The sequence below is a fragment of the Macaca mulatta genome, chromosome 7, assembly GCF_049350105.2.
Source record: "Macaca mulatta isolate MMU2019108-1 chromosome 7, T2T-MMU8v2.0, whole genome shotgun sequence".
Classification (NCBI taxonomy): Eukaryota; Metazoa; Chordata; class Mammalia; order Primates; family Cercopithecidae; genus Macaca; species Macaca mulatta.
The window spans coordinates 81701502-81718210 of record NC_133412.1 but is presented as its reverse complement, the minus strand read 5'-3'; the positions used below and the strand labels follow the sequence as shown (position 1 = coordinate 81718210).

The window sequence follows — 16709 nt, the reverse complement described above, 5'->3', positions numbered from 1 at the left end:
CAAAAATGGTATCAGAAACATCTGGAATGTGAGCAAAGTGAAAAACTGCCACTGCACCTCTTCCACTTCCACCATATTCACCTGATAAGGTTCCAACTCTGTTTAAATCCAACATCATTCCATGCCTGCATATCCGCACCTGAACATGGCTCACAAGAAAAAATGTGACCCCAACTTACCTAATATTATATGTATGACCACTAAACTGAAATAAACTCAGAGGCTAGTCCTGGCAACCAGTAAAGCAGGTGATGTTTGAACTGAAAACTGAGACTGATAAGAAGAATCCAGTTACACTAAGATCCAGGGAAGAGCATTCAGGCAGAAGGAACAGAAAGTACAGAAGCCCCAAGGTTGGAGCAAGCTCAGTGGATTCAACAGAGAGAAAGGAGCTTGCGGCTGTGGTACAATGAAGAAGGCTGAGTGGAGCAAGATGAGATAGGAGGGATAGTCAGGGGCTAGAAGGATCTAGGCACAATGTTCGATTTTATTAAATGGAGGTAAGGACATTGGATTCCTCACACCACATTGGAAAACCATCGGAGGGTTTTAAGCAAGGAAGTGATGATGTCTCAGTTTCCTACTTTTTCGTATAACCCAATCCTAAAGTTAGTGGCTTAACCCAGTGACATCTGTTTTGCTCACAGATCTGCAGTGTGGACTTGGCTTGACAGTCTGCTTGTCTCTGCTTCACTGGCGCAGCTGAGGCAGCTCAAAGGTTGGGGTCAGGAGTCATCTGAAGCCTCACTCACTCACATGTCCAGTGGGTGATGCTGGCTTTTAATGGGCACCTCAGCAGGACTGCACGTAGCCCGTCCATGCGGCTGCTTGACTTCCTCACAACATGGTGGCTGGGTTTCCAAAACAGGCATCCTAAGAGAGAGAGAGCCTAATGGTAGCTTGTATTGCGTTTTCTAACTCAGTCCTGGAAGTCTGCTGTGTTCTTCTCACGGAGGCCACTGCAAAAGGGTGCCCAGTGTCAGGGGAGGGAACACAGACCCTGCTGTTGATGGTGGTCTCCCCGTATTACCCTGTAAGAGCATGTGGGAAAAGTGGCCATCTTTGGAAAATAAAACCTGTCCAGACAGGATGTGGTTTATGTGTTTGAAAGGAAACTCTAGCTGCTTTGAGAATAAATTATTGAAGGGTAAAGATGGAAACGGAGCCTGATGTGGTGGCTTAAGCAGTCCTGGACAGAGGTGAAAGTGACTTAGACTTATGATGGGAGGAGTGGGTATAAAAAACAGGATGGAATTCAGGGATTAAGTGCCTGGTTTGTACACAGGTTACTTTAAATACCCAAATGGCTCCAAACAAAAAAAGGGAATGAGCAAGGCGAAGAGTGCCCAGAGATGTACCTCTCACCTTCAGATGTACCATGGGCCTGGCCTTGTTCCCCCAAGGGAGCACTGTGTTTACATTTTCTCCCCCTCTTCCACATGTCTGGGACTCACTATTGGAGGTTACTTATGGGTGAATTTGTTGATTTGCTGATATAATCATCATTATTTTATTTATTGATTGATTTTTGAGACAGGGTCTCACTCTGTTGCCCAGGCTGGAATGCAGTGGCACAATCATAGTTCATTGTAACTTTGAACTCCTGGCCTCAAGAGATCCTCCCACCTCAGCCTCCCAAGTAGGTGGCACAGGTGAGTGCCATCATGCCTGGCTAATTTTTGTATTTTTTTTGTAGAGACAGGGTTTCTCCATGTTGTCTAGGCTGGTCTTGAATTCCTGTACTTAAGAGATCCACCTGCCTCAGCCACCCAAAGTGCTGGATATTATCATTATTTTAATAATGATAATAAATAATTTAAATAATTATATTTGAATTATTTTGGCAGAACAGAACAGCAATGCTAAATAAAGAACTGTGATATGCCAGCAGGTAACACCTCATTTTGCTGATTGAAAAAAATCTAAAAAATTGCCTCTATTTCTCCAGGGTGCCCATAGGAGGCCTGTGTTGTACAGACATAGGCTGAGGCCAATACAAGTACACTTGACCTTCTTTTAGGCAGGTATGGCAACATTTACTAGCCATGGCAGGCTGTATTCTTTAATATTAAGTCATCAGGATGTTCTGGGAAGCCATGGTGCTCACTCCCATAGGCTCGTACATGTCAGGAAGGTCAGATTCCATCTTCTTTCCTGGTTCCCATGTTCCAGACCTTTTATATCAAAGCTTCCTCATTCCTGCGGCAACTCAGAGAATAGAGGAAAGAGCATTAGCTTGGAAGTCAGATGGTGCTAGGCTCCAATCCCAGCTCAGGCACTTACAAATTGATTGACCTTGAGAAAGTGATTCAACATTTCTGGGCCTCAATTTCTTTCACCATAAAATGATGATGAATGAAAATAACCCTACCTCAAGGGTTTTATTGTAAAAATTAAATGAAACACCAAGGGAGCAGCTACCACAGAGTCTGACACATACTACATGCTCAACAAATTGTAGTGATAACTATTATATATTAAAGGATAAGAATGCCACAATATTTAGAAATTCATCCACAGATTCTCAACAGTTAGTGCCATGCCTACAGACCGTTACAGAACAACTGATGCTGCCTGCTAGCTGCGGTCACATCACATCCTTTTAATGGTGCAGTGACTTAACATTGAGAAGACGGAACTCGCACAGTGAGAGCCAGTTGAAAAATAAGTAAAACCCCAGGGAGCATTTAGGCACAAACCAACTTAGATGAACGTGGATTTCTCAGCTCAGCCTGCCAGCTGGATGGCTTTTACATTCTGTTTGAGCTAAGCTATGCTGTCCCAGAGGTTGTTGCAAATTCACTCGCGCTCTATGCACGTCAAAAACTCAGGCAGAAATTCGCTTTGAAACGCTGACATTTTTTAACATATCGCCAAAACCAGGGACAAACGGGGGTCTGAGAAACATGTTTGGTGCCTTCAGAGGGTCAATGAGAGGAGCTGTCACCAGATGTATGCTTCCAGGTGACACAGGGAAAGCAGTGGGTCATCCAGGGCATCCACACAACAGCAAGTATTCAGACGTTGGAAAAGTCCCGATGATTGATTTTTCACTTCCTTTTCTGTTGTCTAGCATCAGATAGCTTAATGAACCCTAACCTAACGTATTCCAACTGATACATTAAAATGTAGTCTTTCATGAAAGCTTCCCCTGAAATGAGACTTTCTTTTCAGTGTCAGCTATCATGGCTGTTTATTGACTGCTACAAAGGTGACAAGCAGCACACCAGACTCTACACACATGATCTCATTTTCTCCTAACAAACATGTGTTCATTCATGTAACAAACATTAGCAGACCGCCATTGAAGCACAGATGACAGGGGACTGTTTTGCCAATGAGCCACTCAAGTTTCAGAGAAGGTAAGTGGCTTGTGCCAAGTCACATAGAAGGTAAGTAGGAGAGTCAAGAAATGAATGGCCTGGGTTTCCACACCGTTCCCAGCAGGCCACACCTCTCTGGGGGTGAACTAACACATGAAAGGAACTATCCCTAGATGTGACGTCTGGAGATCTAAGTACTCAGCTTGGCCAGTTACTGGTCGTGTGATCCTGGGCAAGTCACTTCATCCTTTTGGGTTTATTTCTTTATCTTCATGGTAAATTGCTGAACCCTTTTTGACCTACCTTTTGTTGTTTCTGTGAGAATTCAATGCTATAAAGTAACAATATGGGTGAATCTCACAAACATAATGTTGAGTGAAGGAAGGGGAATGTTAAAGAGTACAGACTGTATGATCCCATTTATAAGAACTTAAAAGCAGGCCAAATGAATAACAAGTCAGAATACTGGTTTCCTTTGGGAGAAGAAGGAGGTTCTGATTAGCAGTGTGAATAAGAGAGGTTTTGGAGTTCTGGAAATGTGTTTTTAATAAGAACCATAAATGTAAAAAATTATATAGGTATATGAAATGACTTTGAAAATAGTTAGTATACTCAAATATCAGGAAATGTTTTGAATATGGTTTCCACGTCCGCCTCCCTGCCTGCCTGTGCCCTGCTCAGGTGTGGCTGATGCCAACAGGGCCCCCCTGCCCTGGGCTCTCTTGTCCTCTCTGGTTAGACCCCAGGGCAGGGCTCCAGTTCTAGAAAAAAGCAAGGGCTGAGGTTTGTGTGTGAACTGAGCTTCCAAAGAACTCCAGATCTCAGAGCTGGTGTCTCTCAGGCAGGCTTCCATTCTCTTTGAGAACACTCCTGCTGGAGTCACCCAGCCTCTGCTCAAACGATGCCAGTGATGAGAACTCACAACTCTGTAAAACTGACCATGGTGGGGAGCCTTTGGGGTTCCATCAGTCACAGTCTGCCCTGTGGCTTCCATCCTGGGAACAGGGACAACGTTGAAGGAGCCTGTACCTTCTTCCTTGTTATCTTCATATGTATACATTTGTTAACTTTTATTTAAGTGCAGGTTTGTTACATAGGTAAACTTGTTCATGGGGGCTTGTTATACAGATTATTTCATTACCCAGGTATTACGCCTACTACCCATTAGCTGTTTTTCCTGATCCTCTTCCTCCTCCCACCCTCCACCCTCCAAAACACCCCAGTGTGTGTTGTTCCCCTCTATATGTCCACGTGTTCTCATCAGTTAGCTCCCACTTGTAAGGGAGAACGTGTGGTATTTAGTTTTCTGTTCCTATGTTAGTTTGCTAAGGATAATGGCCTCCAGCTCCATCCAAGTTCCTGCAATGAATATGATCTCATTCTTTTTTATGGCTGCATATTCTATGGTATACATGTACCACTTTTTCTTTATCCAGTCTATCATTCATTGATGGGCATTTAGATTGATTCCATGTCTTTGCTATTGTGAATAGTGCTGCAATGAACAAGCACATGTATGTGTCTTTATGATGGAATGATTTATATTTCTTTGGGTATATACCCAGTAATGGAATTACTGGGTTGAATGGTATTTCTGTGTTTAGGTATAATTTTTCACTTGAAAATATTTTTCTTTGATTCTGTTATTTTAATGTATAACTCATAGAACAACAGTCGTCTAATCTGGCAATTCACTTCCTAAGATGAAATATGCACAATAAATAATGCAATAATTTTTCTCTAATGTATATCAATTTCTACTTATCAAATTTCCACATATGGTCCCCTTTTTAATGTTTTTCACAGGTAATATGTAATTTTATTTTTATCTTTTATGTGGCACGAAAAAAGAACTAAAATTTATTTTAAAGCTAATGCTTTATAATATTTATATAAAGTAAGAGCTCAGTTTTTTTCTCTCTAGGCCTCTGTCTTCTAATCCTATCTACTGGAAGTAACCATTGTAAACAACTTGATCTTGTTTGTGAATTGATTTTTTTCTTTTGCTTTTACAGATACAACAACAAAAATATGCACGAGTTTTATCTACTGTTTAAGGAAAATGGAATAAGGTACTGCATCAAGGGTTACAAAGGGAAGCAAACTGAACATGAGATGGTATGGAGTGGTGGGGCCTGGGGAAACTGAGGCAGACAGCTATGTCTAAAGGGGGCAGATTTCCACACCTCATAGAATTGCTGCCCATGGGAATACAGGCTGGCTTACTAAAGCTTCAGATTTTCCAAGAGAAGTTGAAATCAAGATTGTTGTATGACAATTCCTTGTTTTTAAATGTTGGCAACAAAGTCAAATTTGTTAAGAAAGGTGCCAGCCACAATAAATACTTCTTCAGGCCTTGTCCAGCCAGCAGATGGCCAGATTGGAATCTCCATTAAAAATATCAGTCAGCCACTTGCTTATTTTCCTATAAACTGTAGTGTAGTTATCTTTCCAGATCAGCACATGTATATTCCTTAATTCTTCTTAAAGACCGCATAGTATTTCATCACATAGCCGGAACCTTTATCAGTTCCTTACTGATGGTTAGGACTTCTGCAAATGTTTAAACATCGTGTTTCTTAGTCCCTACTTCTGGCCTAGAATGTTTCTCCAACGTTCCATCTTTCCACTTCCCTCCTCTATTTCTCAGAGCTGTTTCCTGACCACACTTCTCCCAGACCACCTTCAAATGAATGACTGAGCTCTTCCACTTACTCATCATTTACAGCAGTATAATTTTAGACAAAATTCGTTTGAAGTCAGTTTGAGAGAAATGTGACCATATATACTGGAGCATTTTAGTTCATAACCATTGATCCAGGCCCCTTTTAATCTCCCAACTGTCTCCACTTGGAAAATAAATTTCACAGCCATCTTCCCCATAATCCTACCCACCAGACAAAACCACTCTTAACATTTTGTTATAATCCACTCCAGTCATTTTTATAGGTATTTTACGTCTTTGATCTTATTCTACATATAAAATTTTATACTCTAATTTTATATTTAACACTGAAATCTAGGCATTTTATGATATTATTCAAAACGTTTTACAGATCTTTGAATGACTACATTATTTTTATTCTCACTTGTTTAATATCACTCTTATTTTTAGAAACTTCATTTATTTCCAAATATTAATATTATAAACAGCATCGCAATGAATGCCTTTAGGCAGAAAAATCTTTCTTCATTTCAGATAAATTTCCATTAATAGAATCCCAGAAAGAGAATTTCCCAGGTAAGGGTAAGAATATTTTCAAGACTCTTGAATAGCATGCCACGTTCCTTTCCTAAAGCCTGGAGCCACTTTATATTTCTTCCAGCTGTGTTGAGTGTGTCTGTGTCACTGCACTCAATCTCTGATATTGAATATTCACATTTTTTACAGTTCTATTAATCTGTTATGTTAAAAATAGTATCTCATTGTTATTCTAATTTCCATTTTGTTGATAATGAGTGAGGTTGAAAAATGTTCAAATGTTTATTAGCCATTAATATGCCTCTATTTCATTGTCTTTGTTCCTTTCCCCTTTATTTATTGGGAACTTAATGCTTTCATTACCTTTTGGCAGGAGTTCTTTTTCTATTAAGGATACCACCCTTTGTCCTATTTGAAGCAAGTATTTCCTCTGGTTTATTTGCCTGTTAAGCAATTTTGAGAGAAATCGTACGTGAAAAATCTACTGATCTCCCTCTCTGTTATTTCTTCTACTCCTTTTGAGCTTAAAAAATGATCACTCCAGTTTATATACAGATTTGACCACTATTTATTTCCATTTTCTACTAGATTTTTATGATTTATGATTTATTTATTTTTAAACAAGCTCAATTCTTCTTAGTGAGGGCATACAATATAAGGCTGAGGTTTAATAGGAAGTTATCAACTGTATTTTGTTTTGTTCTTCTTCTTGGAAATCCTATTTCTGTTATTGATTGTACATTTTAATAAGATACTTCTGTTCCAAGCCAATTATGCAAAGACACAATTGGAAACATAAAGAATAAAGAATAAATGCTTTTTCTCTCACTTCATTATTCAGATGGAGAAATGCTAATTGCCACTCAGCATAAGACATTTCTTGCTTTTAACCAAGTAAATTTGGTAAAAAAAATACACATATTCTTTGTCTGGGGTAATAGTAGAAATGAAGTGTTGAATTACTAAAATCTGTTGTTTTCTAGGTAGCTATGCACAGTAACTGTTATCTACAGATGAATTCTAGTTCAAAGGGTTTCTATGAGTTGTTAACCAAAAATTCAGTGACAAGGACTAGCACAATTTTGTAATGCAAAAGAAAATGCCAAGCAAACTCTCCAGACAATAGGCTATTTATTACAGTTTGTCGAAGTGAAGCAAGTACATAATTTCTTGATGCAGCTGACACATTCAATTATCTTCTAAAAGTTTCTATCACAGGACTCCTTTCAGCCATATATTGGGTACAAAAATGTAATCCATAATTACAGATATTTCATGTGCTTTATATGAAAAACCCAACAATCCCTTCCTGAGGCATTCTGTCTTCCAGACAAACTGGAAAAAGAAAATAAATGCTTGGCAATCAAGACTTGCAAAGTGGCGGTGAGGGGCAGTCAAGTAGCTGACAGCTGAAAACAAGGAAAAAATTTGTACTATGTAGCCTATGGTTTGGATTTGCAGAGGAAATAATTTGTTGTATATCATAGACTCACAGATGTCTGGGACTGAAAAGGACTTTGTGAGCATTAATTTTGTCTATCTCCCTGCTTGTCCGATAGCCAATAAAACTTTCCAAATCTAGGTGTGTATCTTACAAATCAAAATGTGATAATGTGGAAAATCAGAGGCTAGGCTTAAGACCAATTCCACCATTTCCTAACAGCATTTCCTTGGGGGATAATGTGTCCAACTCAAACAATCCTGAATTCTTTTCTGAATATATAAGGTTCTTGATGTGTCCCTGGCTGAGTTTATGTGATGTTAATATGATACCATGCATGAGACTTCCAGCTCCTTCTTAACAATAAACGTCAGTCATTTCTCTCCCTCCCTCACCACTCCCCACAGAGAGATTTGGAAGGAAAAGCTGTCAAATAACCTCAAGATATTTAACAATACATACCAACCCTCTAAGATAGGAAACTTCCCTGCATGCCTAACTTATATTTTTCATGTTGTAGCTTTAGCCCATTTCTTCTGATTTACTTGCCAGTAGAGTGTTTGAGTAGAGATGATAAAACTTGGTAAAATAACCTTTCATTTGATGTTTCTGTAGACTTGATAACTGCCATCCATGGATGGTTCAGGGGCCTTCTCTTCCTTCCCGAAAGCCTTAAATAAATGACAGAGAGTAAGATTAGATTGCCAAATAGCATCTGACAAATGCCTTCTTTTTTCCTTTATATTTTATAGCCATCTCCCCTACCTCCACCCTGTGTGCTTTGCATTTATAATTCTAGAAAGGAATACCTAAGATGTTTTTCCTGGTTTTAGGTTGAACTGTCCTCTTCAAGTCATCTATTCATCACAGCAAAGGCCAAGGAAATGCATTTTGCGGATCACTTCCACTGTCCATGAGCTATTTTGTGGCTGAACTGAATTTGGCATTTAATCTTAGCTTCCCCTCAAATTAATGTCAATTGACTGCATTAAATGCTTGTCTGTTTTACTTAAAATGCATAAGACAAGTATAAAACAAAATATACTCACGGGTATAAAGAAAAAGTTCTCTCATTTATGGAAAATACTTAATAAATTAGGAGGAGCTTAAGAGAACATCTTTTCATTTTCAAATAAGGTAAACCAAGGCTCAGAGATGTCCAAGGAGATGCCAACACCATAAATGAGTTAGTCAGTGTACATTAAGGAATGAGTTGCATTTGGTGACTCATTTAGTTCTCTATTTGTCTATTCCCGAGCTGATGGAAAGGATTTGCACGACTCAGGTCATTGTCTTTTTTTTTTTTTTTTTGAGACGGAGTCTTGCTCTGTCTCCCAGGCTGGAGTGCAGTGGCCGGATCTCAGCTCACTGCAAGCTCCGCCTCCCGGGTTTACGCCATTCTCCTGCCTCAGCCTCCCGAGTAGCTGGGACTACAGGCGCCCGCCACCGCGCCCGGCTAGTTTTTTGTATTTTTTTTAGTAGAGACGGGGTTTCATGCAAAAGTCATTCTTTAAAACCACACATCGAAGTCACATATGGTTGGGAAAAACTTAACATTGCTTGGGAAAATAGCTAAGACAATCACTAGCAGAGAATTAATTGGCAGTCAAACAAAATCAGCAGAAAATAATCAATGATTATTTTTCTACTTGGCAATCATTACCATCATTATTATTATAGTGGGGTAGTTGACATTATTGTTCAGCAAATGTGCACTTCCTTCCCCATCCTGCTGTGGGTGGAATTAACCCACTCTATTGATGTTGGGGTTGCCATGTAACTTGCTTTGACCAGTACATATTAGCAGAGATGATGCGAGCTGAAGCCTCAAATGTGCTGGTGTCTTTCAGCTTTCTTGGTTCTCTGGTGACCCACCATGAGAAGAGTATGACTCAGATAGCTATTGTTTCTTAACCTTGGCCCTGGAGTAAACACTCATGGAACAAAACTGAACCCAACCAGCAGCTGGAGCCAAGTCCAGCTGACCTACAGGTTGGAGCAGAGCTGTTCATTTAAGTCCATAGTGTAATAATAAAATCAACCTGCAGACTTTTAAACAAAAGAATATATGAGAGTCATCGTAAGCCTCTGAGTTTGGAGGTGGTTTGTGATGCAGCATCATTGTGGCAATGGCTGATAGTGCATATAACTAGCCTTTGAATATGAGCTACATGACAGGCTCTGTCGTCAGCACTTTAATGATCTCACTTCAATCTGATAATAACACCATTATGTAGACTACATTATTAATTCCATATTATAGATGAGAACATGGATGTTCAGAAGGGTCAGGAAACTTACCCAAGAAGATATAACAAGTGGCTGCAAAATTAACTGGATCAATGTCTTCCTAATTCCAACATCTTTGATGTTCTAACTATGTCTTTTCTCCTGAAAGAGGAGAAATTAAAGCTATTTTTTGTACTCACCGAAGAGTTTATGTTGTGGTCCTGAAAACAAACAACTGCCACTCAACTCCTTTCTTCTATTCCCAATTGTTATCACAAATGAATTGTTAAGGGTTGCATTCCAACTTTTGCCAATAACTGGACTGATTCAGCTCTTAGAAGTGCATTCTAAGAGCAATTGATAAAGAGTTGTCCCAGAGAGGTAGACTAGTAATTTTTCAGATGACTTCCACCGCAAAATGCCATCAAGCTTAGGAGATGCATGTCTTGGCCATGAAAAACTAAGCGATAACACTGCTTTGATGTTCAGTGTCATCTATAAACTCTCTGGAGCCTCAGAGATTAATATCATATAAAATATTCCCTGCTTTGACTGTAGTGAGAGCAACCCAACAAGATATTCTTTTTTTCAGGCAAATAACAATTCCTTTATTAGAATTAACTCATTTACAGTACTATTATTTTTATGTTTTCCTGGGAGCTTCAGAACAACCTCACTGTCTCCATTATACATTTCTGAAAATATTCATTTCTTATAGGAAAGGAAGGAAGCTCTCTACTAAAGCTCTAGCTACATTCTCCTATATCTCTGATTTCTTCTACTGGTCCTCTCTCCTCCAAACTCTGGCATCAGTGAGACATGCCCACAGCTAGGAGGAAAGGACAACCTTACTTCCCCAGCTTCGGTGAGAAGGTTTTCTTGACAATTCCATAGAGAAGTGGGATGGAAGTTCTTTGAGTGGTGAGCTGGGTATGGCTTCTCCTAAGAAGGTTTGATCTTCCTATAGGAATGGGAAGGAGGCAGGCAATGCTGGTAGAGATTAGTCTAGCTACAATGCAATATCCAAAAGGATGGTCCTTATAAATTTTGAGTCTTGGCTTCATGTCTTCTGTGCAGAATATTTGTGAGGTGCAGGAAGCAGATAGATGGGAGTTAGAAGCAATGCCAGCAACAGCATCACATATCAGTATGTTAACCACCAACGACCTGATCCTTCATTTTCTGGCACAGCATAAAGCTGAGAATCTTGTAACCCCAGAATGGGATTAGAATCACAACAATAACTGAGATACCCAGTGAATGGAAGATCCTAACATAATATCTGATTCATTCCTTCATTAGCCCATTTGACAAATATTTATGAAAGGTCTACTATGTGAAAAACATACAGCGATGAAAAAAAGAAGCAGACTCTTGTGGATCTTACAGTCTAGTGACAGATGAGAAAGGGAGAAACAAATACATATAGGACACAACATAAGTTAGCACAGTGAAAAAAGGTAAGGCAGGATAAAGAATGGATTGGAATAATTTACATATGGTGGTCAGATAGTCTCTGTTAGAAAGAAACATTTGAATAAAGCCCTCAACGAAACGAGAGCATAAACCCTGTAAGTATCCAGGGGAAAAGAGCCCTGGCCAATGCAACAGCCTAGAATTGTGAGCATGGTTGGTTTTGTCAAAGAATTACAGTGAGGCCAGTGTGCATGGAGAATGGTGAGTGAGGAAATCAGTGGTAGGTAGACAGGAGCCAGATCATGTAGAATCTTATAAGGGACGACTGCAATTTAGATTCTATTGCTGGTAAGATCAGACGCCACCAGAAGGTTTTCATCATGAAAATGACCCGGCTTTATTTTAAAAGAAGTCCTCTGACTACTGTGTCAAGAGACCATGGCCTTGTAAGAGTAGAAGTATGGAGACCAGATAAGAGATTATTAATAAAGGCAAGACATGATGGTGGTTGTTTGAAGGAGCCTGAGAGCAGTGTAGGAGTTGAAGAGTGCTTGGATTATGGATACATTTTGAAGGTAGAACCAACAGAATTTGATAAGAGCTTGCATTTAAAATGCGAGATGAGAATATTCAAAACTGATTGCAAACACTTTGACTTGAGCAACTGGGTGCATGGTAGCATCATTTACTGCATGGGAAATACTGGGAGAGGGGAGGGTTAGTGTGGACAGGGGAGAAGGTAAGGGCTGTATTTGGAGATGTCTATTAGACATCCAAATGGAAATGCTACATAGAAGGTTGGATACACAAGTCTGGAGTTCAGGGGAGAGGTGTTGGCTAGAGATAGAAATTTACAAGTCATTAGAGTAGCCATGAGAGGAATAAGTCAGGTCCTACGTTTGAAGCCTGAAAATAAGAAAACGAGTCAACAAAGTAGCCTGAAAGGGAAACAAAGTGAAGTGGAAGAAAAATCAGGGGATTAATGTCTCAGAGGCCAAGGAAAGAAAGTGTTTGAGGAAGGAGATATTGCAATACGTTGCTAGTTAGTCAGGTAACTGGAAGACTGAAGATTGACTGTGGGATTTGGCAATGTGGATTTCATTGATGACTACTGTGAAAGCTGTTTCTCTGCAATGATGAGGGCAAAACCATTAATGGAGTTGATCTGAGAGTGTTTCTGAGGAATTTTGCTACAAAGGCACAAAGTGAGGTGGGGGTTAGAGGAGTCAAGAGAAGTTTGTGTTTGTCTTTTTGTTTTAATCATGAAGGTAACACAGCTATTTTTATGTTATTGAAGATGATCTAGGAGAAAGAAAAAATTTGATAATGTCGAATAGAGAGAGCAAGACTGATGGCAGGACTAACGGCTATGAGAGTTCTGGGGAATGGGATCCAGTTACATATGGAAGGATTGGTCCTACACAGCAGTATGGATATAATTCATCATCATGGGCGGGGAACCAGAGGATATCATTACACATAAAGATGGGTTAGGAGATTGGGGTAGGAGAATGAGGAAATACTCTTCTTACGAATTCTATTTTTTCAGCAAAATGAGAGTGAGCCACATGTTGATACTGAGGATGAGGAGGGGATATTGAAGGTTTAAGGAAAAAAGAGAGGTGAGTTGTCACCTAGGAGGATAGAAGAATGTTACAAGAATTGTGTAAGGGACTCTTGGCAGTGATGGGCGCTCAGTAAAGTCATAAACTAAAGTGTGGCCAGTCAGCCTGGGTGTGTGTGCTTCTCAAACCACATTCAGCCTGTGCATAGTAGACAGGGAGCTGGGTTGAACTTAAGTGGGGTTTTACCAGGCAAGTATGACAAAGGGGTGGAGCAAAGGAGTTGAGTTAATAACCTACTTGACAGGTTTATGATACAGAATAATTAATGCAACTATTTCTAAGTATTTTGTAAATTCTGCTCCCAAGTATATTGTTTTACCAATCAGAATAGATTAAGTTGCACCGTCTTGAAAGTAGAATTAGCCTATGACTAGCTTCATTATTGATATCAAGCACATGTTAATCATTATATTTCATAATGCTATTAATAGCATGCCATTACAGACAACATAGTATGAGCTTTGTGTTAAACCAATAATAACTCGATGATTTCAAGGTAAGTACGTCTTATAATAATCAACGTTACAGATATGGTAATAAGTGGGAGAAATCCAGCCACTGAATGAACTCTTCTATCACCCTTAATAAAGCATAAACATCAAAATCATACAGAATCTAACCTCCCTCTCTCAGCGGCAGTTCCACAGGCAGCTTTTTCTTGCTACCAAGGATATTTTCTTGGAATAAATTTAGTTTGAATTTCCTTCCTTCCTTCCTTCCTTCCTTCCTTCCTTCCTTCCTTCCTTCCTTCCTTCCCTCCCTCTCTCTCTCCCTCGCTCCTTCTATCTTACATTATTTTGTTTCCTGTTGTTTTCTTTCTCTCCTTCCCTTCCTCTCTCCCTCTTTTCCTTTCTTCCTTGCCTTTCTTTTTACTTTTATCACCTTCTTTTTTTCTTAACATTCAGACTTACTATTAAAAGGAAAGAAAAAGCCCAACTTGTAGAATGTATCCATTCATGAGTACTACACCCACCACCTTCCGTCTTCTCTCCAGAGCTTTACTGATAATATCACTTCAGAACTTGGAGAGTTTCCATGGTAACAGTTTTCCAACCTTTTTCTTTGAAAAGAATCCCTCCTGTCCTAAGAGAAATCACCTGAAAAGTAGCCATCCAGCTGCCTTTGTTCCACTTTGTCTCAGACTTCACCCATTATCTGCAGTCAGAGTTAGGTCAAGAGCCTTGCTTGTAACTTGTGAAGTGGAGCAGCATCCACAGTGGCTGCCCAGGGCTGGGCTGAACCCTACTCCCCTCCACCCTCCACCCTTCCATCTCCCACCTGCACTTGCAGTACGTGCAGAGTCCAGGGGAAAGGGGCACATCAAAGCCTCTTTTCAAAAACATCTCAATTTTTTTAAACTGTTGCCCAATATCAAGACCTAAAAGCAAAAACAGCAAACTCAGTTACCTGCTACTTAAGAGCAGATTTATTACATTTGGCCCAAAGCATTTTTGTTATGATCGGAATACTGTGCGTGTCACCTGGGAGGAGGGTTGGCCACAGTGCTTCACTTGGTTTCTTTGTGGATGCTGCCTTGTTTGCCCCTCTACCTGCCCTTGCTGCTCTCAATATTCCTTTTTCCCATCATTGTGGCAGAGTCTTCCTTCCTGGTCCAGCAGTTGCCCTCTGGATGTAGTCATGGAAAGAGATCAGAGATTAGTCACTTAACGGTAAAGTGATACGGAGGCTCCAGTAATTTCTTTGTATGGCTCACCTTTTGCCAAACTAATAGGCTGGCACTTATTCTCTGACTGATATGCTCCTTTTTATCCACAGTCAGGAAGGGGGCATCAGTCAGTTCTGGGGCCTCCTTTGGGTACTGTCTGCATGTCTATGGCTGGCTCTTGTCTTTGCAATCTTGGCTGGAGTCTTAGGTAGCCCCAGGAACACAATAACTAGGTGTTAAGGAGTTACAAAAACCACTGAAGTAATCTTAGAGAAAAGAGAAAAACTTTGATTTTGGAAACAAGAACTACTTTGTGGGTGTTGAAAGCCATTTTTCTAAAGTGGAACTACTGTGCTAGACAACTGAAAGATTACAACTCAGGGGTGTAAATTCATGGAATAAGTCTGACTCCCTTTGTTGATGCTTACTGACAACTCTTAAGCCTTACACCTCCCTCTTCCTCTTCTGCTCCACGTCTTGGGAAGCTGATAAGAAAGCCTGAGTGGTCCCTTCTTTGGCACCTGTGGGAGTTTCAAAAAGCATGCAAGCCTCTTCTTGAAGTGAGACCCCTCACTGTAGCCCTATGCCCTAACCACAGTAAAAATCCCAAGCCTGTTTCCTGTCCCTGTTTTCTCAAAGCCATTTTTAACCCAGCTTGAGAGGCAGGCTCTCCCCAGAGGCTCATTATGTAAGTAATAAGCTTTTCTATCTCCTCTTAATGCATGTGTGGTATCATCAGTATTAATATGTAAACCAAATTTTGGGTGGAAGTCCATCTTGTTTTTGTATAATGTCCACAAAAAATTGTACATAAGAGGAGTGAGAAAAGACTCCTTCAAAGCAGGCTCAGAGCTACTCTAACAGTAGTAAAACCTTCCCCATCTCTCCATTCAGTAAAGAGGGAGGTCGATAGTCTAGAGAGACCATGAGGTTTTGCATTCCCTGAACACAGTCCAAGCATTAGGCAGGGACAGACTTGCCTACACAATGATTAACCAGGTCTCATTCAGGGCAGAATCTAAACTCCATCCTTTCATACAGTTCAATAATTTGTCATCTAAAGAAAGCTGGTAGAATAGAAAGCAAAGGGGTAGAATAAGAAAAATTGAAAGACAACAAAAACGGTTACTGGAGTGAATGACTTAAAGTATGTGCACACACAGTCCCAGCAAGTGGCAGAGCTGAGAGCATATATAGGTCTGACTCTGAAGACAATGCTTTACTTCTAAGAAATCTGCCCTGGGATCTTAAGTAAAACATGTCTCCACAAAGCTAGACACATGGGTGTCACCCTTGATAATTCTCCCAGCTTGCCCCATAGCCAATATTCCCCAACTTCTGTCAGTTTTGCCTCTTCATATTTTTCAAAGTATTCACTGCTCATCATCCCTGTGAACCATAGCTTTTACTAAATCACCATCTCTCTCTGTCTGAGAGTACTGGAATACTGCTTCCTAATTAGCCCTTAGCCTATTCATTCTCCATGCTGTAGCCAGAGTGATCTGAAATCCAAATTTGTTCCTCTGCATAAAACCTTTTAGTACCTCCCCATTATCCTCAAGGTAGGAATTCCTTCACATGTGTTGTCTAAGCACTCCATGATCTAGCTCATACATAATTCTCCAGCCTCATGTCTATTTGCTCCATCCTGGGGCCTTCATGATTATCCCCATCTGTACCAGGCAAGCTCTTGTCTCCATCTGGGTCTGCTCACATTCCCTTCTCTCTGCTTTTCTCAACTCCTACCCCTCCAAGGTTTCAGTGCTAATCTTCAGGCCTCATCCAGGTGATAACTTCCTCCAGGAAA

At 40.2% G+C, this 16709-nt stretch overlaps 1 long non-coding RNA gene across 4 annotated transcripts in view; it reads right to left on the bottom strand.

Annotated features, from left to right (window-relative positions):
* Positions 1–467: 467 nt before the first annotated feature.
* Positions 468–16709, bottom strand: part of LOC114679492 (uncharacterized) — a 222443-nt gene continuing 206201 nt past the window's right edge. Inside the window, exons 6-10 of one of the 4 annotated variants that reach the window (XR_013396017.1) lie at positions 14644–14862; positions 10268–10357; positions 8560–8637; positions 2124–2199; positions 468–873 (exon numbers count right to left, since the gene is read on the bottom strand). This is a non-coding gene — a long non-coding RNA (uncharacterized LOC114679492). Of the gene's footprint in view, positions 874–2123; positions 2200–7639; positions 7935–8559; positions 8638–10267; positions 10358–14643; positions 14863–16709 lie in introns of those variants that run through there. The other 3 variants (XR_013396016.1, XR_013396019.1, XR_003731449.2) reach the window with 3 other exon arrangements.